The 26,165-nt window shown below is 32.1% G+C and overlaps 1 long non-coding RNA gene across 1 annotated transcript; it reads right to left on the bottom strand.

The window, feature by feature from the left end:
• LOC134245556 (uncharacterized) lies at positions 1–20,688 on the bottom strand. Its single transcript, XR_009987455.1, has 3 exons — positions 20,255–20,688; positions 12,260–12,362; positions 1–250 (listed from the first exon to the last, which is right to left on the bottom strand). It is a non-coding gene; the product is annotated as an uncharacterized LOC134245556 (long non-coding RNA).
• Positions 20,689–26,165: the final 5,477 nt, after the last annotated feature.

Raw genomic sequence — 26,165 nt, 5'->3', positions numbered from 1 at the left:
TGTTGGTTTGTTTGACCTAGATCAATCGAAAGAGTATGACGTGAAAAGCAAAAGTCGTGACGTCATGCATTCACCATGAGCAAGTACAACAACAGCACCAACAAAAGCAGCAGGCTCTGGTAGACCGACTCCCTGTCTGAGCGGGACTGGAGGGAGGGGAATCCCCCGGGGTGGCGTAACTGGATGATCTGTGGTTTCCTATACGTATATCGTTTGATGTTGCAGAGGGTCTTCGCATAACAGTGGTCATCTGTAACAAAAAAAAAATACCAGACATTTATGAAAAAAATCATATTTGCTGGATATAGAATCGATATGCGTTTCTTTTCTTGAATGTGGAAATTTCAATTCCTTTTTGGAATCGTTTTTCAATTAACTTTCTTCTGCTGAATGTTGGTCTACAGTTCCCCATTCTCACATGTTTATGCACATTTTAAGGATCATTGTGGCAATGAGTGAAATAATAAAGGAACAATATTCATTTTTTTAGAAATATCTTTTTGTTCAATGGCAATGACAAACATTTATTTTTTTCAAACTAGTACAACAGGTTCAAATCAATATTACTCTATTCATGATATATTTTTAAAGGAAAAAGTCGACAATTGAATTAATATCCCTTTTATGGCAACACATTTTATTGGGTTTTTTTGCAGTTAATGAAAAAATACTATTTCAAATATAATTAACTGGGTTTTTCCTGACAACGATTGTCATTTATTAAATGTTAGACTTCATTAACATTTCTAGCAAGATTGTTTAAGCCACCCCATCCGCAAGAATGAAAAGATGAAGAAAACTAACAATTATGCAGACAAAATAAAAGAAACGGAGTAATATGTCACCTAATTTCGAGATTTTGTAATACAGATCACCTTCATTATTAGCATTATTTTCTTCATCAAACATTGAGCCAATTCTATGTACAGTGTGTATACTTATTTTACGTATCGATTAAAAAGTCTGTTTTGTGGTGGCAAAGCAAAGGTCGTGATTATAATCAAGATTGCGTACTAGGAATTCGTACTAATATAAGACGATCTCAAGATCGGTGTTTGAATTCATTTCGCTGAACAGTTTCATGTACAGGAGAAATACCAGAAGTGGGTCTGGAACTACGATATTCTTGACACCATTCTGCTGAAGCTCGATAGACACTAGGAGCAAAGACTAGACGAACCAAGATCCGACTATAGAACATAAAAATAGATCGGAAGACAAGAATATCTTCGTATAGTCTTTAATAATTAAAAAAACATTTTACTGTGATGAAAAACCAAATCAGTGGCACATATGTCACGACATTTCTAAATAAAATAAAACAGTTTTTTTCAAAAGGGTAATTTCGGATTAGTTCCACTGTTATCTTCAATTGAACTGATAAAAAAAACTGCTGATAGAAATTAAACCGAAATATAAGTATCTTATGACAAGTCATTTTCCCTAGAAATAAAAAAAAACCCTAGAGCCATACTTTAAATTTAAAGAAAAACATATCTTGATTCCACCTCTTTCTCGCTTAATTAGTAGTACAAATTTAAACCTGCAACGGTACTCGACTTAAAAATAAAACTCATCGTGTCTTAAACCTCTTTCATAACTACAAAAGGCGATTTCGACTGACACCACAGATTCAATACTAAAGGAAAAAAATCTTGACTTCCATTACTTCCCAACCTCAAATATTCAAATCTGAGCTTACACCAGTACCCAAATTTTGAATTTCAAATATTGACTTACAAAACTACCCAAACTAGGAATTTAAACCAAAAAAAAATTAACTTACACCACTACGAAACTGAAAAATACAAATATTGACGTATATCACTACTCTATGAAACACATGGAGATAACGAATAGCTCAAACGTCTATTTAAGGTAGGATTCTTCTCACACAAAACTGTATTTCTTGTATTTAAAAATTAATGAACTTTTCACAGAATCAAGAAGACAATATTACTAAGTGGTAGTATTAGTTAGATTAATTTTGACCGTTTTATATTAGAGTCAAGGTTAGGTCAAGGTCATTACCTTATCCCTGGTCATTAAGAAAAAATATAACTGCATTCATCCAATCATGAGATAGGATTTTCTATATATTTCAAAAGATTAAATGTTTATCTTTTTGCATAAAAAGATCTAACCATATAAGGTCTGTAAGATGATATTACCAAATTGACACTAATAGTTTAACAAAAATGGATTTTGGCTAATCCGATTTTTCTCTATTTTTCTTAAATTTCTTAATTTATTTTTATATGCGCCCTATATTTAAATTTTCCTTCTTTTCACGTATGGCAAAGTAGTCATATAGAGATACAAAATGATACAAAAACAAAAAGTTTTGACTGAGTAAGAGAGTAAAAACACTTTCTACAGATTTTTGGCTCATATCTGTAGTTAGATTGGAAGCTTCTAAAAGCTAATATAATTATTGTAGTTTGTATATATTTTAAAACTTTAGTTCCTTATTATTAATTTAGCTAACATTCGAAAATTTCATCTAGTTTTTGATTGTGTAAAAATTATAACTAAATTCGTTGTTCTAAAATAATTTTGAGAGGCAGAAAAGAAGATATTTTCATACGCCACCATTCCGCCAAAACTATAGTCCCTGCTTGTTTTCGAACACAGTTTACCATTTCTATTTAAAATTGTACAATTGTGATGAGGAAAGAAAAATATGGTCTTTTAAACCTCTTTCACCTAAATATATAAGACATATAAGCAAATATACATGAAATATTTCATCTACTCAGAAACCAGAGAAGAATCCCACCTTAACAATACAAATAAGGATCAGAACAACTGTGGACCTCTAAAACACCAGAGGTGGGATCATCTGCCACAAATGAGTGAGTATCTCATGCCGACCGGTCACACCCACCGTGTGCTTCTTGAAACGAAGGCGAGAAAGCATAAAAATCCGTCAACAATTTCAAAATACCTTTTCTCCCTCAAATTAACGAATATAATTATATCTTTAAATACACCATCACAGCATAAACTTAAATTTCAATGCTTGATTTACGGCACTCTTTCCCAAATTAGATATATTAATCTTTAAATTAACTACTTTCGATACTTGGGTATGCAAATTTTGATCACTGTCTTTTAATTTCCGTATGTAGATCTATCAACGACGCTTTATCAATTAACAATACCTATTTTCATTCCTATGACGTCTTGTCATACCAAAATGAAAATAAAATAAAAGACACTTCGAAGTCTCACAAATATCTTCTTTTAAGGTTTATTGACTTTATAGAAATAGGAGGTCCAATTGACACCTTAATTCTTTAACAATCTAGATGGTATCAACCTTTCCATCGTCATAGTCATATTCAACTTTCGCCTGTTTATGGTGCTTTTAGGTCAAACTTATTCCCTATTCAAAGGCCTGCTCTGAGTATAAATTTTTCTTTTTTTTATATCGAGACAGGTTTCTCACAGATAAATTCCTGTAACATCTATTTTCAAACCTTATTTTAAGTCAGAATTTCATAAAGTCCGTGGTAGATTTAATGAGATTGTTAGCAAATATATCCTATCATTGGGAAGAATTTTGGCCGACTTCTTCCATATTAATTGAAGTTATATGTACATATGTAACTTAAACTGACTACAGAATAGTATGTACGTCTGCTTTATCATTAAGCAGGGTTCTGAGTGCGTTTGACTGCCCAGCAGAGGTAGCTGCAGATCTGTAGCTCTCCGAAAAAAAAAATTATTGATAGACCGGAGAGCTACAGTGCCACCCATTGAAAAAACTGTATATTTATTGCGCACAAAAAAGTGCGCTCGATTCTTAATTTTTACAAATTCTTACCCCAATTGCAAAAAAGAAAGATTTCAAAATATTACTCTCTCCTCTATCAAGTTCTCTCGTAGTTGACATCTGAACAAAGCATATTGGACCGAATTATCTTTGAAACCAAAATGGCAGCGTAAATAAGCGAAATGTTCGACAATATCAGGGCCATATTAACAACAATTATGAGGAATGTTTTGTTGTGGAAAGAGTTATGTTAGGAACACACAGTTAGTAGTATTTTTGAGATGACCGTTTGAAAACATGGAGAAATAAATCGAGAACCGAGCGCATTTTTTTGTGCGCAATAAATATACAGTTTTTTCAATGGGTGGCTCTGTAGCTCTCCGGTCTATCAATATATACTTTTTCGGAGAGCTACAGATCTGCAGCTACAGCAGAGGATGCACACTCTTCTTAACCACATGATCCCGTTCCTGAAATTTCCGAGTTTCGTGATTTTGTCCTGTTCGCAGATTTCTTTTTTTTTCTAGTGAACACTGCTAGTTATCTTCATCCTTTCATTGCGATGTGAAATTTTTAACCTTTTCGAGAACATTGGCGTTTATGTTGAAACAAACCGTTTTTTTTTTTTTTACAGGAAACCGTTTAACAGTTTTTAGTTCATTTATAGAAATAGCTGCAGATCTGTAGCTCTCCGAAAAAGTATATATTGATAGACCGGAGAGCTACAGAGCCACCCATTGAAAAAACTGTATATTTATTGCGCACAAAAAAATGCGCTCGGTTCTCGATTTATTTCTCCATGTTTTAAAATTGTAATCTCAAAATATTACTAACTGTGTGTTCCTAACATATTCTTTGACTCTTTCCACAACAAAACATTCCTCATAATTGTTGTTAATAGTCCTCCTGGCCCTGATATTGCAATCATCGAACATTTCGCTTATTTATACTGCTATTTTGGTTTCAAAGATAATTTGGTCCAATATGCTTCGTTCAGATGTCAACTACGAGAGAACTTGATAGAGGAGAGAGGAATTTTTTTTCAATCTTCCATTTTTTGCCATTGAGGTAAGGATTTGGAAGAATTAATTAAGAATCGAGCGCACTTTTTTGTGCGCAATAAATATACAGTTTTTTCAATGGGTGGCACTGTAGCTCTCCGGTCTATCAATAATTTTTTTTTTTCGGAGAGCTACAGATCTGCAGCTATTATAGAAACTGAAGTTTTAACTTTATGTTGAAAAAATGTATCTTCCGTATATGCATTTAGATACATGATACATGAGGGTGTGTAAATTCTTTTATTTGAAGAGACACTGAACTCTCATAGAACATAATTTTTCCAGAAAGGGGGAACGTTTATGATAAATGTTTTGGTAGAAATGGGATTTCTTTCAAGGATAATGATAGTTTCACTAGAAAAAAAGTTTTCTTTTCTTACTGGTTAAAGCTCATTATAATGTACGTGAGATCCTTTATGCTTTACATCATCTGGTTTAAGAAGCTTTCGTTGAATTACGTATATTCATTTATGACGAGAATTTCATTTGCAAGAGTAATTCAAAATAGGATTTCCTATGGCACTATAATTTTTTTCCTCAAGCGACTACATGCATTGAATACTATTAATAATAATTTTAAAGATAATGACCTTATATTAAATTTTTCATCATTGTTTCAAAAACAATACTTTTGTAACGAAATAACCCGTTTGGTATACTATTTAAAAGAAAATTATATGTGCTCAGTAGAAGTTGATGTATATACGTCCACAGAAATATTTACACCACAATGAAAAATTAAGCATACTTTGATCGCAAAAATCAAGAAGCACGCATACGTTCGTGAATTTAAAAAAGGTTTTTTCAATGTATTTAACGATCGGTTATCATTGTTTATATACATACACACCCAAGATGTACATATTAGTTAATCAAAGCTTTGAATGTCCAAATTTACCAATAAAAGCTTGGTATGTGCCAATAATTTAAAAGGTCATAATATAAGCCACCTTAAATCTGCAAAATGTCAGATTCGTTCCTTAACAAACATTGGCATATGTACTTAACAAAGCTGGTGTTATTTTTCGGTAAATTTTTCTTAAGATATTTTGCAATAACTATTATTATATATGTAACTTTTCAGAAAACCGCGAATAAACTTCATGATATCTGTACTGTACATTTCCAACAACAAGCAGGGTAAACATTCCAAAAAGAGGGATAGAGATACACTTGTTCTCTTTAGGTCGTAGGAACAGGGGAACAAATGGTATTGTGTCCCCAATAATTTTGTCGATATACGAAGGTTGTCCATAAAGTTTATGGAAAAGTTAAAATTAAATAAAAGTTGAGTAATACTGAATAGATATTTATTATTAGCATATTTACAATCCTTTACAATATGTTTAGTACAAAATGCAAATTTTCATTCAATTTTAAGGGGGCCGACTATAGTTTTATTGTGTGAAAACTACAATAGTGAAACTCTTCATGTTTATACCATACATAACTTACATTAACTTCAGTGTACATGCAAAGTTTGGGGGAAATCTACAGGTATTTTTGATGGACCGTCTCAAAATACAGGTACATTTACTATAGGATTATATAGGAAAATGCCAATTTTTAGCACTTTAAAGCAAATTATACAAATACTACAATAGACATTTTGTTCAAACTATAATATTTGATGAGTAATACTATATTATACAATATATGTAAGAAACACAAAATTCTACCGTCTTGTTACCAGAGGGGGCATCTCAAAATGCAAAAAATTAGCAAATTTTACTATTTCTATAGAGTATTACAAAATATGACGTGCACAATGGATTCACATGAAAACATAATAAAAATATTGGAGATATTCTCAAATTTTTATGTTTTAAATTTCAAGAGCGTATATTTATTACTTTTTCTTTAATAATATTTTTATTACCCCTTTCTTTAAGAGCTACATATTATCATAACGTCAAAAACACACTGCAACGACGTCAACCTACTTATCAATTGCAAAATCGGTTAAAAAATCACTTATACAAATTCTAATTACATTTTAAACCTATAATTTCTTAATTTTGTTTAATTTTAATAATTAAGCAAAAAAGTTGCATTAAAACAGTAAATACGCTTCATTTTACTATGATGCGCGAAATATTGCGCAATGGAAACTATAGTCGGCCCCCTTAAATGTATGATAATAACAATTAATTATTATTAGAATTGGTATGCTGACCCGGAGCACTTCAAAGTTTTAATTGAAAAGTTATTTTTCACTTTATACATTTCATTTGTATGTTTGTAAATTTCCACGGAAATTTTGATGACTTTCCATACTGCCATTGAAAAAAAAGTCATAACGACAAATCTGCATAACTTGAAATATCTAAGTTTCAAAATGACAGAGAAATCGAGGTTAGAATGCATTAAGAAAGTCTGCTATAGAAAACCTGGCTACTTAAGGCCTACATTTTTCAAGAATAATGTCTGAATCATTTTCTTCTTTGCTAAAAAGTGCCACGTTTACTAAAAGAAAAATCGGGGGTGTGGCCTTAAACATAATTTCTCCGATATATGAGACCTTCTATTCAAATTATCATGAAATAACAACTGCTCCCAATACTATACACGTACCGTAATTCCATGATGGAAGTAAAAAGAGTCCCTTTGTATGTAAAAGAAGTATAACATTGATTAGGTAAGAACGCTTTTAGAATATACTAGTATACAAATATAGCCTTTTCATGAGGACGATCCGATGTTATATCGTTTTCACAGAAAATCATAACGATAGAATAAGAAGAATGAAGTTGAAATGGTTTTCTGTGAACTCGATATATCTATTGACGGAATGAAAGGGCTACTTTGTTATACTACTTCCACAAAGATTTTTTTTTTCTTAAAAATATTTTTAAAAGGAAGTCTGTCAAATTGTAATTGAAAAATGTATTGTTATAAAGCACAGGTCATTTCAACGATTAACCACATTAGCTTAAAATGAATCTTGGTTGATTTGAATGACATACTATAGCGAACCACGATCATTTTAATGGTAATAATATTTTCCGAATAATTTTTTTTAAAAAGTACAGGTCTATCTGAGTTGTATGTTTAAATTTAGAAAGGCCCGATCTCATCGCATTTCTATACTATACGAGGTAATGATAAAATTCGCTACAATGTCTGAACACAATATTGAATGATATCATCCTTTAGAATTCTTACGTTATATCACCTTATTCAATTTGAATGGGTGATATAACCTATTTGAATAGGTGATGCCACTAAATGGCAATAAATAGCGCCTTACACAAATGGACAACCATGAAACATGTGGAGATATAGAAAAGTATTCGAGCTCAAAAGTTCATTAAACATAACAAAATTGGAGCGGAACAAACACGGACCTCCAAAACATCAGAGGTGGGATCAGATGCCACGGAGGAGTGAGCATCCTCCTACCGACCGGTCACATCCGCCATGTGCTCCTTGTCATGTTCAGAGAATAAAAAAGAAGGGAAAATCCGTGGAAAACTCTGTGTGTAAATAATGGACTAACAAATAGTATGAAAAATGTCAGTCAGCGTTTGAGAGATAAATTGTATTTGCTGACAAAGGCATAGTATCAACCATAGAATCTACGAAATTATTACTTTAAACGGGACTGATGATATTCCTGCTTCGTCAATTTGTTTGTTATATACGTACCTCGTTTTAGAAATAATTGTTCATACGTAGAGTATGCTCTTCCGTATCGAATTAACTGAGAGATATAAACTCCGTATGCAGGTGACAAAGTATATTGCTGCATAAGTAAGGGAAGTCGACGATTGAAAACTTAAAGTCATCACGTTTATTAGAGCTTGGTTGTTAGATTGCCATCAACGTCTTTTCAAGCAAAATATCCAAATATGAAACGGATATTTTATACTCTGTGGTATCTCTAATCTCAAGCTTACCGGAATATATCGTATCGACATAAGAATGGAAATTGTTAATTGACAATACGCCGTCGATTTATCTATATGTCTACATGAAGGCCACAACAAGTGTTTTCTTCTTTTCACATATAAGATTTTGGACAAATTCTGCTATAAAGAATACAAAAATAAGTCTGCTAATAACGGGGTAAAATTGGTACCCATATGGGAATTCCAATAAATTGTTTGAAGACCTAGTCCAAAAAGCATCTTTTTGATCTCAACTTCAGATTACTTGTGTGTACAATCAGAACCTTTTTGTACAAAATAATTTTGCACATTACTAATGACAAGATTAGTAATGACGAGATCCATTTTTATTAAATAAAAAAAAAGCAGCTGTCAATGACATCAAAAAGCCTGGAATTTATCGTTGAGAAGGGTTGTGTATAAAGTTGAAAATTCGTAAATTTTTAAGCTATTGATTTTGGTAAAATCCTGTGATTTAAAATTTTCAAAAAGTTCCTTGGAATTTTTAAAGTATCCATATCTGATTTACACCACTTCTCGATTATATTATTGCAAAGTACTCTAGTAGTTTCTCCTTCACTACTGTTAATATCCTAGTGAGAAGTAAAGAAAGAGGCTTAGTTGAACATTTACTGGAATGTTGAATATTTACTATGTACATGAATCTTTGTAAGGATTTTTATGAAATTTCAGGATCCAATACAGTTACGGTAATTCAAATTCATTTGGGCTGTTTAAGATATTAAAGATATTCAATACTGACAAACGATTTTGAAAATTTTCTTTCTTAGAAAGGGAACTATGAGTATAATTTGGATTACCACTTGTAGAATGAAATCAAAGTTCCTCTAAAATAAAATTTACATAATGAGCCTTACAAACGAAGAAAATGTTGTTTTTGCTTTGTCAGTAGGGACCAGTACGTACTGATTATGTAATCTATCTAATTCTTTTTTCACCCCCACAGAAGGATAGATGGTTTTCATATTGTCCCTCAATCTTTTAATACGCGATTGTTATATTGATCTGATACACATTAAAAAGTAAATCAAAGTTACAAAGTTTGTACTATAATAAATCAATATTCCAACGTTTCCACAGTAGTAAATCAAAGTTTCAAAGTTCTCACTAAAGTAATGAAATATATAGAGATAGCAAACAGTATTCAAGCTCAAAAGTCCATAAAACAATACAAAATAGGAGCAGAGCAAATACGGACCTCCAAAACAGTAAATCAAAGATCCAAAATTTATACTATAGTTAATTAAAGATTCAAAAGTTTTTTTTCCTAAACTTTATCAAAGTTTCTAAGTCTTTTCATTAGATTAACGACTTACGTATTTTTTATTATTTTTTTTATCATATAGCCGTTTTTCGGGGGTAATATGGGATTGGTTGGGGCTGGGTTTTGTTGTGCATCTTAATTTTTAAAATATACAAGGTAGTTAATTCAAATGCAATATTTACATTTTTCAATTTTTTTTAAAAAAAATATACATATTGAATGGAGTTGATGAAGCAGATATTTTGATTCTAAAAGGCGCGAATTTTATTTATAGTATAAAAGTTTTTTCTCCAGAAACAAGACTTACGGTATTTCTGCATAACATTAAAATTAAATAGATTTAAATAAATATTGCTTAAGTATCGCGGTGCAAGAGACAACTTTTACGTCATATTTCAATTTTTGAACATTATTCTTTTAGGGGAGGGGGTGGGTTAAAAAGTCCTCTGAATTAAGCTTTTATGAATCTTAACCTGGAAATGTCATAAAATGTAAAGAATGGGAATCAAAAACATAATTCCACGGGTTTCTGTACTGTATCAAAGTTTCAAAGTTTTTTCTATAATAAATCAAAGTTCCAAAGTTTTCAATATAGTTAATAAAAGTTCAAAAGTTTTTACTGTAGTAAATCAAAGTCACAAAGTTTTTAATATAGTAAATCAAAGTTACGAAGTTTTTACTATGGTACTATAGTTAACTATAATTAACTATTGTTAGGGCGGAGATAATGAAAAATAGTGATCCAACCCTAACCCTTAGAGATGTTTTGAATAAACGAGCTTAATTGTTAATATGACTTCTGAAAACTTTTTCATTTTTAGGACGATTTCTTATTTTTTTTTCTAATTTGATTTCCTTAGTGGTCAAAGACAAACCTGCAGAATCAATATAAAAAAAGGCGTCTTTACAGTATTACTTTATAATGCTTTTGTATAAATATTACTAATTGTGGCTTTGAAATTCCCGAGAAGATGATTTTAAAGATATTTCCCATATTTCCCATGTACAAATCTGATACCTTGCTGTGGCCCAACTTTACCACCTGGGAGCATGATTTGAACAAATTTGAAGGTACACTACTTGAGCATGCTTCTACATATTACTACTAATCATGGCTTTTCTGGTCCTCAGAAGACGATTTTAAAGTCCATTTTCATATATATCATTATATAAACTTAATTTGAACCCCTTTTGAGGCCCTACCCAACCCCGGAAGTCTTGATTTGAATAAAATTCAATAAACACTACTTCAGGATGCCTCTGTAGGATTAATGCTATTCATGACTTTGGGGAGGTTTTAAAAGATACTTCCAATATGTTCCTATGTATAACTTTGATCCCCTGTTGTATCACCATGCTTCCTCTGGGGTCATGATTTAGAAAACCTATATCTGCACTACCTGAGGATGCTTCCAGAAAAGATTAAACGCTTCCAGATACTGTGTAGTTTAAGTTAATTCAAATAATGATCTCCGTGAGTTTACGGTGAGACCACTTTGGACAAGTTTTACATGGGTGAAAATAGGGATTTTTTTCCGAAATCTTCCTCTCAAGAAAAGGAAAGCAATGATCAGTTATATTGAAATGAAAACATACTCAGGTAGTGTTAATTCAAATTTGTTCAAATTATGACTCCTGGGGGTAGGGTAGGGCAACAATAAGCAATCAAAATATTACTTATATGTACATAGAAAAATCTTTTAAAATCTTCTTCTAAAGATCAGCATAGCCACGATCATATTGATATAAAAGCATCCCCAAATAGTGTAGTTTCTGATTTGTTCAAATCATGACCCCCGGTGGGAGGGTAAGACTACTTTAAGGGATCAAAACTTTACATGGATTTAAATGTAAAAATGCCACATTCTCTAACACGTTCTGTTACATGCATATCACTTACTAGTATCATAAATAATAATTTGTGTTAACAACGCTTCTCTCAACAGTATAGTATCATAAGGGTGTCACAAAGGTCTCCACAAATAATCACACTTCACATTGGGGCGGTTGTGACCGGTCGGCAAAGAATGCTCACTCCTCCATGGCACCTGACCCCATCTCTGATGTTTTAGAGGTCCGTATTTATCTGCTCCTATTTTCAATAATGTTTACTGAACTTTTGAGCTCTAATACTGTTCGGTATCTCCACATATTTCATTTCAAATAGTTATTAACTAGTGCTATTTTTCTCTGAATAATATCAGTGTTTGCCATAAATGATCAAAGACAAATCGATGCTACTTACCCCTCTCTTGACAAACGGTGCCACGTGTGCGCCACAAATGATCACCCCCGTGAGACAATTCCAATCGAAGGTAACAGCATTTGGCGGAAGCTCAGACATTGGACTGCCAAGAAATAAAAAAAAAAATACACAGCTATATACATGTGTGTCATCTTATACTTTACAAATCGTGTGTAATGATCATCAACTTTTCTTTTGCATTGCTAAAAACAAATGGTCATTTGATAAACAAAAATAAGGTTCGTGACGAAACGTCCAGTCTTTCATTTATCAAACAAACTCTGCCTTGACTAGCACATAACATGCATATTTAAGAATTTTTAAAGAGCTTTCTTACTTAGTTACCATGGTGTTAAAAGACATGCACATAAGATACTGCTATATTTCACGGGATGAATCAAATAATTCTAAGACATAAACATATACATGTAGTATTTACATAGTACATGTATAGTAAAAATGTATATGAAAATGAAAATATTCATATTTCCGTTTTTAGAAACACTTTTTACAAGAATTTCTAATGCTTACCATCGCATTTTTTCAAATGCCATGGTTTTAACACAAATTAAGGTATTAAAGGAACTGAATTATTTAAGTGTTGCTTAGGTTTATTACGAGAAAATACAAACAAATGCATAAAGAATTCTGTCAGCATTTGGTATATATTCAGGTTGCTTGTTAACCAAAAAAAATATGCTTATATGCAACTTCATCGTCAAAAACTGCTCAGATTGCAATTTTTAGGACTGAGCAGAAGATAATCAGATTTCTTAATCAGATTCAAGTGCTAAGCACGTTTCCTCCGCACTCTACGTCTCAGTTTTCCGTCAACACGGCAAGAGCAACAGAGAGAACGTTTGACATACTTCCTGTTAAATAAAAGTTCCTTAATTAAGAGTAGTTTTTTTTCTGAATTAATAAATTGTGAGAACAATGGTTAGAATGAAGCACTCTGTGTGAATTGATCGTCTGGTAGACGAAACTGGAGTTTTTCGGTGTGTATAGAGGATACACACACTTATCGCGCGGAAATAGTAAATCAATACAATTCACAATTTTATAAGTGTATAAAGGGCTATATCAGAGAGAGAGAGAGAGAGAGAGAGAGAGAGAGAGACTTTTGAAAAGTCAAATCTCAAGAATTTCAGCGAAGAGGTCATTTCATATTAAAAATGATAGGCTTACCTCCTCCATCTTAATGCCGTGTGATAAAATTTGTATAATACACCTTTTAAAAACAAATATTTTGAATCTGAAAAGGAAGCATTTCACAAATTTCTTCCTTTCTCATTGATATCGACAACACGTTCCCTCACTGTTTCTCTATTTCCTTCTCATTTCAATTACACAGGTTTTATAAGATAAAAAATGGCAAACGGTAGTGCAAATTATTTTACATATTTTTAAATTAACACTATACATCGTAAATTACTGAGCCTATTTTAAGTTTTCCACAACGAGTACTAATATTATATCGTTTTACAACCATTCTTCATGATTATTAACATAGATGCTGTCCGGATCGATTTCGCCTTCTTTTGTGGTCGCACGTGTTCCGACTGGGGAAGTTCCTGCAAATCGATTTCATTACATAAACTGTAACTCATCAGATGTTAATATCACAAGTATAATAAACGATGAAGCAAATGTATCCAAGAATGTATCACTATCTAATCTGATGAATGCTTAGTCGGAATCTTCAAAAAATATCCATTATTTGTATCCCAGTCTACGATTATTATCAATGTTAATTTTCAAAAGTTGGGACGCTCTTGAAAAATAAAAATACAATTATCTTTTGCATGCAACATAAAATGTTGGCTTTGAAACAAAGTAAAAATATGGGCATTTATTTGCTTATTTATATTTTGTTGTGAAAGTCTACTTTGAATAGTTTTTGCATAAGTCTTAAATAAAAATATTTTTTAGCATTGCCTTCTACGTCCAACTGAGTTGAAATGTAAAGTTTTTTTTTTAAATTTTTAGCTATGGTTTATAATTGCTTTTATTTTTATCGATTTATAACGAAATTTATTTCGTTTATTTACTTTAATTCTCCTTCCCCTTGCTTTTAATAAGCAGAAACGTTTCTAAAGCGTAAAATTAAGAATAAGTAAAAATTACATACTTGGTATAATATACCTTTGACTTTGGGGAATTCAAATAATCCAAAAATGCTACCAGTACTTAAGAAAACCTAAGATCAAACTGCATTCCCATATGGCATTAATGAAACTTTGAATGACGCGTGATCACAAGAGATTTCCTTCCTGTAGATTCTAATCATTTACTATTTAGAGAGAATTTTGTTTCCTTTTATAGGCATTTGAATGATTCATTGAAACTGATATCTATGTTACCATAAGTCCGAAAGTCTAAGGACATACGCCAAAATTCGCAAAAGTCCGATGGTGTGCAGAAAAAACAATGTTAATGACGTCATAGTACTACTGCGCCGCTTTAAAAAAAAATAAATACAAATAAATATAAAATACGAGGACTTACCGTCATCTCTCTAGGTTAAGTGTGAGACTAACATTTATCGGTTGAGAAGTGTGTAACAACTAAAACCTTAAAATGAATATCTCACGTGGGAGACTAACCTAGACTAACGGGCAAATAATGTGCAAGGACTTACCCTAAATCACTTGGGTTTTTCCAAAACTATTTTATAAATAGTCTACCAATCCCTTGACAGTCGAGTGGTTAGCGAGGACTAACCTTTTAACATCTTTGATTGGTGCAAGCAATAAGTAAAACCAGTAAAATTGTACGTGAGGACGAAATCTGAATTCATGGCTTTTGAAGGACAACGGTACCAAGGATTAACATCAGAATTATTTGTGATGTCATTAACGATGATTGTTTCTCCATACGATCGGACTTTAGCGTATCAGAATCCAAAGTCCGATGATCACGCCAAAGACCGATGTTCTCGCCAAATTCGATAGTCTCCGCCAAACCCACACATGCTTTGGTCCGATGGATCGTTTCCTTGGAGACGCGATGCGCTTAAGTTCTAAGGTCTGGGACGCCTAAGCCAGATATTGCAAAGAAAGGTTCAACGTTAATGACATCACAATATTCCAACGTCAATCCTAGACCTCGTTTGTGCTACTCAAACCATCAATTCAATTTTACAGATTTTATTGCTTATTGCTTGCACCCTTAGAGATAATAGGGTAAGTCCTTGCACTCCATTCGATTAATACAGAGTAATTAGGGGATATCTTACCATCAAACAAAGATTCATGGTTCTCGCACACTATTTCACTGATAAAGCTTGGTCCAGTTCCAATCCAAGATATCTAGATTATAATTGATACACATGAATTTTCGAACGATGAGGGTGAGTCTCGCACCTAGGCGAAAAGTTAAGAGTTATTTCTTGCATTTGAATACTTATTTGTATTTATTTAGAACCATCAGCTCTCGACATGGTGCGGCATTGCAATTCGTCGTTGCTGTACTATGACGTCATGAACGTTATAATCATTTGTTCGCACCATAGGACTCAGGCGTTTCTATCCAACAGGAATTGGCGCAAACCATCAGTTTTGGAGTGATCATCAGACTGGCCTCATTGAGTCCTACGTATACATATATCAGACTCTCCAGATATATACGATATTCAACCCGATACATGTGTATTTTTGAAGACAGTCTCTAGCCATCCTAATAATTAAGTTGCTTAAGTTGTATGCATGTTTGTGCATTCAATATTTTACAATAACATCATTATTAATCAAAAAATTTAAAAACTGTCTTTATCTTAAAATTAATTCTACATATGAATTTCTATCAGACGATTTAAATAAAACAAAGATTTACTTGCCTTTGCCTTAACATCCTATATTGCTTGGGACGATGAGAGAAAATTTTGTCCATTTTTACGAATATCAAGTATCTGTTTGAATACAATTCCGTCTTTTTTCAGAGTTTCTAGAGTGATTTTATTATAAACCAAACAAGTGCGTGCAAAACTGCAGGAAAGCGTTTGGATATCAGCAAAATACTCGGTAAAACATCACTTTTCATGATAACAATTGCACGTTGTTCCCATATTAAATGGAACAATATTTCACGCAATCGTTTTCATTAAAAAGCGAGGTTCATTACGAATGTTATTTTTTGTCCTTTTAATATTAATTGACATTCTAATTACTTGGAACCTTGTTGACTGCATTGTAGCAACCGCTAGTGATATAACGCCGCCTAATGATACAAATATCATCAAACAAAGTTTCAGTGCTAGACTTAATGTCATAAATCATTGCATTAATAGTTACCATGCTCATTCGCTTAATGATATAATTCTTTCATTAAGCGGCGATTTAAAAATAGTGGTTGAAAAGGTCAACCATTAATGCAATAATTTATGGCATTAAGTTACAACCCTTAATGACATTTGTTTCATTAAGCGGCGTTATATCATTAGCGGTTTCTACACTGCATATCTGTTTGAAAAGACGTGATTTTCTTGCCACTAAATTCACCTTGACGACTTCATATCACTTGTCTTTACTAATTCCTTAAATATGATTACATAATAATATAATTACCACTTAGGATTATGTAAAATATTAAAAATATGGGTTTGCTTTTTTGGATGGATGTAGATGTGCTCATATAACAATTCTTAGCAAAAGGCTCTCATGTACCCTGCTTTCTATCATGTTTTAAATTTTCAATTTACCGGGTGGCAGTTAGAACAAAATTTACAAAATGCTGTTCATTCAAAGTTTACCGAGAGGAAACAAGTACAAAATTTACAACATATACTGAAAATTTTGAATTTACCCTGTGGCATTGAGTATAAAATTAATAAATGTTCCAATTTTAGTATTTTCTACCACCCGGTTAATCAAAATAAGTTTCAAAAAACTTTAATATCTAAGAAATCTAACAGATATACTGTGGCATGAAAATATATATTATTTGTAAAATGTTACCTTTGATTGCATCTGTCATACAATATAGATTTGTCGTTAATTTAATTTTTTATGTTGATGATCAGTCATTTTCAAAAATGAAAAATAATTTTTCGGGATGACCAATCAAAGTTTAACCTAGAAATGTCAAGAAAAAAATCTTTAAAAGTTCTTCTCAAGATCAGCAGAGCCATGCTTGGCGATATTTACATGGAAGCATCCTAAGGTAATGTAGATTCAAGTTTGTTCAAATAATAACCCCCAGGGGTTGAGTGGGGCCACAATGGGCAATCAAAGATTTACATAGAAATATATCGGGAAAAATCTTTTAAAATCTCTTTTTCAAGAACAGCAAAGCCAAGATTAGTGATATTTATATGGAAGCATCTGTCATGTTGTAAATTTTGAATTTACCGGGTGGCAGTAAATACAAAATTTACAACATGTTGTCATGTTGTAAATTTTGTATTTACTGCCACCCGGTAAATTCAAAATTTACAACATGACACATCCTTAAGTTGTGTTGTTTCAAGTTTTCCAGACCCACAGTGGGAGGGTGGGGCCATAATGGGCATCATGTTAAGTCATATTGAAATGTAAGTGTCCTCATGTAGTTAAGATTTGTTCAAACCGTGAGTCCTGGGGGTAAGGAGGGGCCACAATGGGGGATCCAATTTTTACAAAGTTATATTTAGGGAAAATATTTTTTTTTTTAAATCTTCTTAAGAACAGCAAAGTTATATGAAATATCGATATGGAGGCATCCTCAAGTAGCATAAAATTCAAGCCCTCTCCTACAAGTAAGCTTTTCATTACCCAACTGATTTCTGTTTTTTCCTAGCTGATGTGCTCAGGTAAGCGAAGTGGCCGCGGGCTTCTTGGTAATTTATGATTCTTCATTTTACTTAAATTAACCATAAATCAGAAATTTTTTCACCCGCTTTCGCGGGCATAAAATCGTCTACTTGTCAGTGACAGTCTGTCCATTAGTCGCAAAAACTTAAACCTTGGTCATAACTTTTGAATGAGAAGACATAGGGCTTTCATATTTCTCAAGTATATTACCTGTGTAAAAACCTTTTCCGAATATACAATGATTTTTTACCAACCCTGTGACCTTGAAGCATGATTATATTATATCATAATTATTATATTATATTATATCATAATTATATAGAATATTAATTGTCATACAATTGTAAGGATACTAATCGTCATTTATATATTTTATTTGATAAATGCTTTTCTAATAGACTACTAGTTAATTTATAAAACTTGGATGAAGATCATTTAATGCCAAGAGGTGGTAATTTTGTGTCATACAAATGAATTCTGAATGGACAATGCCTTAATTAATTGAAAGCTCTTGTGATCACTTTTGTGGCATTAGGAAAATAAATATTTATATAATAAAATCTATTGTATGAGAAAATATTATTCGATTTCAACATTTAAATTTTACTACATTGTAAATGTCAGTTTAATTCTATAATTTAAAATTACCCTTTGCATAGGTATCGCAAGCAATTTGAACGAAGAGGGGTCTTATTGAAAGAGTGTGTGTTTGTGTGTTGGGGGGGGGGGTACCAGCAAATTAAGGGTAGGCCCCAATTTTCAATGCTATATTATATGTCTATCTTTGCAACAAAGTTGGGGGTTAAGCCCCCCCCCCCCCCTCCGCCGGTTCCAGTGCCTATGCTTTGGTTTCAGTTACATAAGTAGAAAACAAAGAAAACTGGAGTGTCTACTTCGTAAAGTGAGCCTACTAATATTTACACACACCAGCTGTTACAGGGGGTTTTATGCTTTACCAGATCTAACCAAAGAAATTCTAGTACGTGCTTCTGACTTTATTGTATAGAACCAGGACATAGCAAATGACTTCCTCATACAAAAGTACACGACAAACATTTAAAGGCTGAAGGAAGAGTCAAGTTCATGATTACGAGCAACAAAGCGTTTTTTAAATGTCCATTGTAAGAGGTTTTTACAGGAAGCTGATTAAATCAAATATCGAAAAAGCCTTGCAAAAAAAAAGAGACAAGGACAAATAATTTCAAGGATAATAAAAAATAATAAGGAAGTTGAGTTTATTATTCTTTTGTTTATTTTGTTTCGAGTCTCTTGCTGATAATCAATATCTCTGCGCTTATTGCATGGATTTAATTTAATCTTATCTGAGAATCCACACATACAGTTGATTCCTAGATCCGCCCCTACTTTCGATCAGATTAAGATATAAAGCTTGCCCTTTAACGATTGAGAAGTGGTTAATCGTAATTAAAATATTAACAGCAGCAGCTGTACCGGTTTAGGAAGGGCGGAAGAGAGTTGCAGGGATCGATCGGGCGTCTTAATGTAAATAAATATTTTTCATTTCTTCTAAAAGGTTTAACGTACGACAAATAGGTCACAAGGTACAAATATCAAAAGAAAAAGGAATATGGAAACATAAGTAATTCTACATTAATACACATTACTACCGACGTTGAACGCAAGCAAAACTGGCATAGCAAACAAGAAAATCGGTTATATGTGATATTTAGTATGATTCTTGCAATACGACTTTCTCTACAAAATGTTAATCTCAAGTTTTACATGAAATCAGAATTAATATCAAAGACACCTTATATGAAATCATTAATATCAACGACACCTTATTTCCATTTAAAGATCAATTTAACTTCATGGTCTTTGGAGAAATGAAGAATGAAAAAAGTTCAAAGAATATAGCAACAGATAATTATAAGATGTAGGCAAATGAGATTAATTGATGACATATACATTGAACGTATTCTCCAGAGATTGTGGACGAAGTTTAACAATAACTTAATGTCAATCAATTACTCTTATTCAAGCATTCTCCATACAAGCAAATTGAATCTTGATCTTTAAGCAAATGATCTACAGATGCGATTGATTACTTAAAAATCAATAACATTATCACACTTAACAAATTATGCACGCATGCTGAACAGCTGATGATACTATATGTTCAAGCCAGACCTCTAATCCATGCATTGCACTAGTTAATTTTTGCTGAGTATGGATGAAAACTTACCATTAAAACTAGCCGATGAAATTGCTTTCCTTCGTATAAGCATCAGTAGATAATAAATATCCCAAAATGATAATTAAGAATATTATCTAAAAACCCATGACGAGTTGCCGTTTCCGTATTTCCGTCAAGGCAAATCGAAGCCGATTTGGCGATGAAGCAGATCATAAGACATTATACATAGGTTTTAGTGTCAGGTTGAAATCAGCAAAATGGAAGAAAAAACTTGCAACATTGGCTTCTTGTTCTTCAAAACAGCATCAACACATTCATGCATAAATCACCCTCGAATTGAAAACGAGGCTGTGATCGTCTGCAGCTTCTGTTCTGGCGAACATAGAGAATGTGACAAACGCATACACACGACAATCAATATATGAGCAGGAGTCGGAGTTTTCCCATATCATTGATTTATTGATATAATCCTATTACACCTGATTACTTGTAAATTATTGACCTATATTTTTATAAATACAAGGGTGAAAATAGCTTGTATTTATAGATTATCTACCAGTATTTTTCTCTGATGTATCGATCGATGCTCTAGAACGGTAAGTGTAGGAGGAGGTTGCACAGAAAGCTTTTAAAACAGGTCCTCTGATGTTTAAAAGATAGCGTGTTTATCTTGTAACATTATAAGAACCTACCGTTGCGGAAAATTTTGCTCCCAGGCAGGAATATCTTTTCATCTACCCTATGATAATTAAAATAAAATAATATTTCAAATGGTTTGGTGAACCTTTTCCTTCTGTAATTGGCATTATAACACATGTAAACTTGACATGTTCAAGGTATTCAAAGGCCACAAAAGGGCAGATTGCAATAGGATCCAGTAAAAGTAAATCGTGCTTTTTATCATTTCATGTTTTGTATACTTGTATCTTGTAAGACTAATTCTTACTTTACATATCCTGTAAGTTACTTAATCATGCTTCATTTTATTTTCATGCTTAATATATATATTTGTACATGAATCTTTTTAAACGATAATTCATGTTTTATTTGTAATTTCGTGTTTTATTTCACTTCTACAGTTAATTAACGTTTTACCTGTATGTATATCCTATATGCTATATTTTATATACCATGAACAGCAAGTGCATGTTCTTTTTTTATGTACACGATATTTTGTGTATAGTTGTAGAAACTATTGTAAATTGACTTTTCTTGATCCCCAGGTTTCGTGATATACCGAACAAACTAATATTCTCCATTTAATATTTTCTATTTCACAACACATTCAGATTCTTTTAGTATTATCTCTTATGTGAGATTAATTCTGCTCATGATCAAATTTTTCGATTAATACAAATCTAATAAATAAAGATTCCGCGTTTCCCTTTTTTTAACATCTACGTTTACAATCAAATACCCTGAAATTCAGAAATTGTTTAAAATAAAATTAATGGAATTTACGTATGAATCCTGGAATATTTACATTTCAATCTTGCATCATGGTTTGGGGAAAATCTGGAATACGACATGTACTGTCTCCTCTGACGAGAACCATCTCGGAAGACTCGAAAAATAAACAAGCCTGCTTATCTTTTTTGTTTACTTTCAATCTGCTACTTGTTAAAGAAAGGTTACAACTCTGCCCACGTCGGAGTACGGAAAAAAAAAACATGACATTCTGTTTCGTTTAATATCAGCTAACATGGTACATTTCACCCAAGGTTTCATTTCCCTCTCTCACTCACTCACTCATTCAATTCTACGTACTGTATGTAGCATATCTAACTGAAGGGTTCATAGTACACATTAGTGTACTTTGCTGAAAATATTTATGCTACTACGTTTTGTTGCGAAGATGTGAAATAATTCAAGAGAAAAATAGCTAATAAAGACTTTTTTTTTTATTTATCCAACCATTTTTCCCATAACGTTATTATGCACTCACAAGTGCATGGGATGGGGTGTATGATTCAAAATCACTGCATGGATCTGTCTTTCTGTCCATCTGTCTCTGAAATTTACTTTGTCCAAACATGTTCTAAAAGACAAGCCATTGTTATTTTAGAATTTTTCTCTCCCAGAATTTGTACTCTCTATATTTTTTCTACAAGATATGCAGCTACTACCGGTATTTCTCTCCATTTTGCAGGTATATTTCAACTTGTGGACTTGATTGAGAAGAAAGAAGATAGACATTTTTGTCAGAGTAAAACTTTGATATCCCAAGAGTAGAAAGAGGAGGCTCATACTTGATGGAAAATTTGCTTATGGCCAAAGGTTATCTGGAATATAAACCTAGTAAGTAATTTTTGAACAAGATCAAGGAAAGAGAAATCCACTAGCCCCCCCCCCCCCCCCCCCCACCCTCCCCCGAAGAAAGTAGAAGCTTTTCAAATATGGATTATTAGTCCTTGCCTTTGTCATAACTTCAAAGTCAGGATCAAGGATAGAAAGGAAAATTCACAGTTCAACGTATTTTTCCAAGAGTTTTAAAAGCTGAAAATTTCTGAGGATTTTTGAAAAAGAGTTAAATTTTTTTGGTGACAATTTACACGATTAAAATTTCTAAACTACATTTCCCTTGAAAGATGTATTTGAAAAAATATCTGTGCAGAAAATATAGGCACATTTGCTTATGATATGTATTTTTAAAGCTTTAAAGTTTACTTCCTTACTGCAATTCGATACGACTTTAGCAAATCTTATGTCCTCTAATAATGGAAAATATGAAATTCGATCAATGGGAATGCACACGTTTTCTGTTGAAATTTGATCATCGATTTTTTTTTATTTCTTTATTTAAAAAGACAAAACAGACAGTTTAGTTTTAACGTATATTTTATATTGTAGAAATTTTGCTATTGGGATTGAGGAAGAGTTTTGAAAATTTAGAAAGTCTGTTCCTTATATTTCAGATATTAATGTAGCAATTCACTTAACACATGGACTAGAGTTAGACACATGGAAAGTGAAATGTTACAATAATCTTTATTAAGTATCTTTATAAATTGATATTATTATAATTTTACAGTAGGGTTTACACGTTACTTTGTTTATTACCTTAAAAATAGAGAAGATAAAATCAAATACGCCCTATTTATAATGTAGCAAATATATTTTTGTGTATTCGTATAAAGCCAAATTTAATCAAATACTTATACATAAGATGAAAACATTTGCTTTTACCTTCACATCGGCATTTAGTATTTCGATAACGTACTATCAGTAGTTATTTCCCTTCACCTGTCTCTTCGTTATATCCCAGTGATCTTGGAATAAATTGTACTACAGAGTCAGACAAATTTATTTTGTCTATGGTCCATTAAAAAAACGTTTATAGAAATATTACAAATTTTTTTTGATAAACTTGATGACTACAACTAATTTTATCGTGAACTTCCCTTACTATAATGTAGCAAATTACCCTTATCACCTGCATAAGAAGGTAATAAATCTCAATTGATTTGATACGCAAGCGAATGCTTTGAGTATTCTTTCAAAAATACTATAGTAAACTAGAGTTAACCATGAAAAGAAAACAGTTTTTACTGTAGTAAATCAAAGTTTTAAAGATTAATAGTTAATCAAAGATTCAAGTTTTTACTATTATAATAGTTACTCAAAGTTCCAAAGATTTTACTATACAAAATCAAAATTCTAAATGACTTACTATAGTAAACCAAAGTTTTAAAAAACGACATCTGCATTGAATTCATTTTTTTTTTAATTTGCGAACACACATGTACATATACAGTTCATTTCTTCTACATTATTTTTTTAGAGAAGGGGTCGGGTTTATAAAAAAAATTTCATAGCTTTTATGAATTTTGACCATGAAATATAATTAAATATCAAGAATGGGAATCAATACATTGTTACCACGGATTCTCTAGAGTAAATCAAAGTTCTAGAGATTTTTTTTTTATAGTATATCAAATTTTACTACTGTTTATAATCAGTTCCAAAGTTTGCTTCGATGAAATATGAGGAGATAACAAACATAAAAGTCCATTAAACATTACAAATCAGGAGCAAAACAAACATGGACCTCTAAAGCATCAGATGTGGGATCAGGTGTCATTGAGGAGTGATTATCCCCTGCCGACCGGTCACGGCTGCCTTGTACTCCTTGCCATAATCGGGAAGTAACGGAAAGATCCGTCTTCAATTCAGTGTGTAAATAATGGATTAACAGTGAGTATGAAAAACGTCAGTCAGCATTGACTAAATGATAACTTGTAATTGCTGACAAGGTCATTAAATCGATTATAGAACTTAAGAATGGAGACTTTAAACGGAACTGCTGTTATTCATTTTTCATCAAATTGTTTGTTAATAAGTAACCTCGTTTTGGAAATTGCCTATTCTTACAGCATGCTACTGCATATATCGAAGCAACTGTGCGGATGACTGGGGAATATTGCTGCTTAAGTAAGGGAAGTTCACGATTTAAAAGTTAATGTCATTACGTTTATCATAAAGCATCGTTGTTAGATTACCAATATTTCTTTTTCTAGTATAATATCCAAATATGAAACAGATGTGTCAGATTCTGTGGTGTCTTTTATTTCAAACTCACCGGAATATTTTTGTAGACAAAAGAATGAAGCTATTGTTAATATACATCACGTCGTCGATATATCTAAAAGTCGAATTGAAGTCTCGCGCCGCGCCAAAGCTATACAATTTCTTGACAGACATATCCCTCTATTAGATATAGCTAACCCATTTTATTTTTTCAGTTTTATTCATAAAAACAAATGGACACAAAACATGACGACTTTCACCCTTTCATGGTCTAAAATCAACTATAATGCAGTAGTCCTTGTAATTACATTATAAAGTACCATAAGATTAATAACTATTGAAACTATTCAAAGGCATCGTATATATGGGTCATTTTCAAAAAATGTCCAAATTCCTGTTATACAAGCTTTTTTTGAAAATTTTGCAATAAAAATCACATTTTTTTTACCCGATGAATTTAACAACAATCTATAAGTGTAGAAAAAAATTAAGTGCGATTAAAAATTGACTTGAATACTGAAAAAAGTCCTTCAACCTGAGTAAAATTAAAGAGAATTGCTTGTGATTTGGCCGGATGTTTGACTTCAACTCTGATTATTGATGTAGTAAATATAATTAAGCAGTGTAAAATGACCTTTATTGTGTTGTACATGTTTAATACTGTCTAAATGCATGCTAAAATGTGATTGAAAAAGAGTAAGAATATGATTTTTTTTAAGTTAAGTGTGTGTTATTTTGGCCGTGTCCTTGGAGTTACCAGAAAATAAAAGTTATCTGTAACAGTTATCTTTCCTAAAGAAACTCTTCACTATCAGCCTCCTTCTTTTGGTCTTGTTCCCGCCAAAATATCATGAGACACTTTACACAGATCTTTTATACCATAGGCACAATATGTGGTTGAAGGCAAGTTTGATTGCAATAGTAATTTATTTTTGAGTCCTAGGAGTTACTTCGATATTGTGATGATAAATTAATTTGCCATTTCTTTGATGCATTGAGCATGCAAGTTTATAACAAAATACCTATCATCTAGGAGCTGTGCTTTATGTTCATAAGTCAGTTATTGCTTTCATACTTCCAATTATTTATATAATAATTCCCTGGTGTTACTGTCCATTTTGTTACTGCAAGAAAAGTTACTCTAAGGATGTATCTAGTTACTCCATGGACAATTTACATAGAAAATAATTAAAAAGAATGAAAGTTGGAGTCATATGTTTTATTTTCCTCCCTTATTTAAAACTATCCAGTAACTAATTTTGTTTTAAAATGCCAAATTATTTACTATATGTTTTTACCATTTGAAAATCATATGATTTTGCAGTCTTGGTTATGCAAAGGACAGAATTGGGTAACTCCGCGGACCAATTGAAAAAAAATCCTTTAAATTGCCAATTTTAATACAACATTTGTGTAAAGTTTATTACAATAT

Source organism: Saccostrea cucullata, unplaced genomic scaffold (assembly GCF_032062105.1).
Source record: "Saccostrea cucullata isolate Sc308-1 unplaced genomic scaffold, CSIRO_AGI_Scuc_v1 ctg10391, whole genome shotgun sequence".
Classification (NCBI taxonomy): domain Eukaryota; kingdom Metazoa; phylum Mollusca; class Bivalvia; order Ostreida; family Ostreidae; genus Saccostrea; species Saccostrea cuccullata.
Note: the sequence above shows the minus strand (reverse complement) of the source record. Positions and strands in the feature narration are given on the sequence as shown.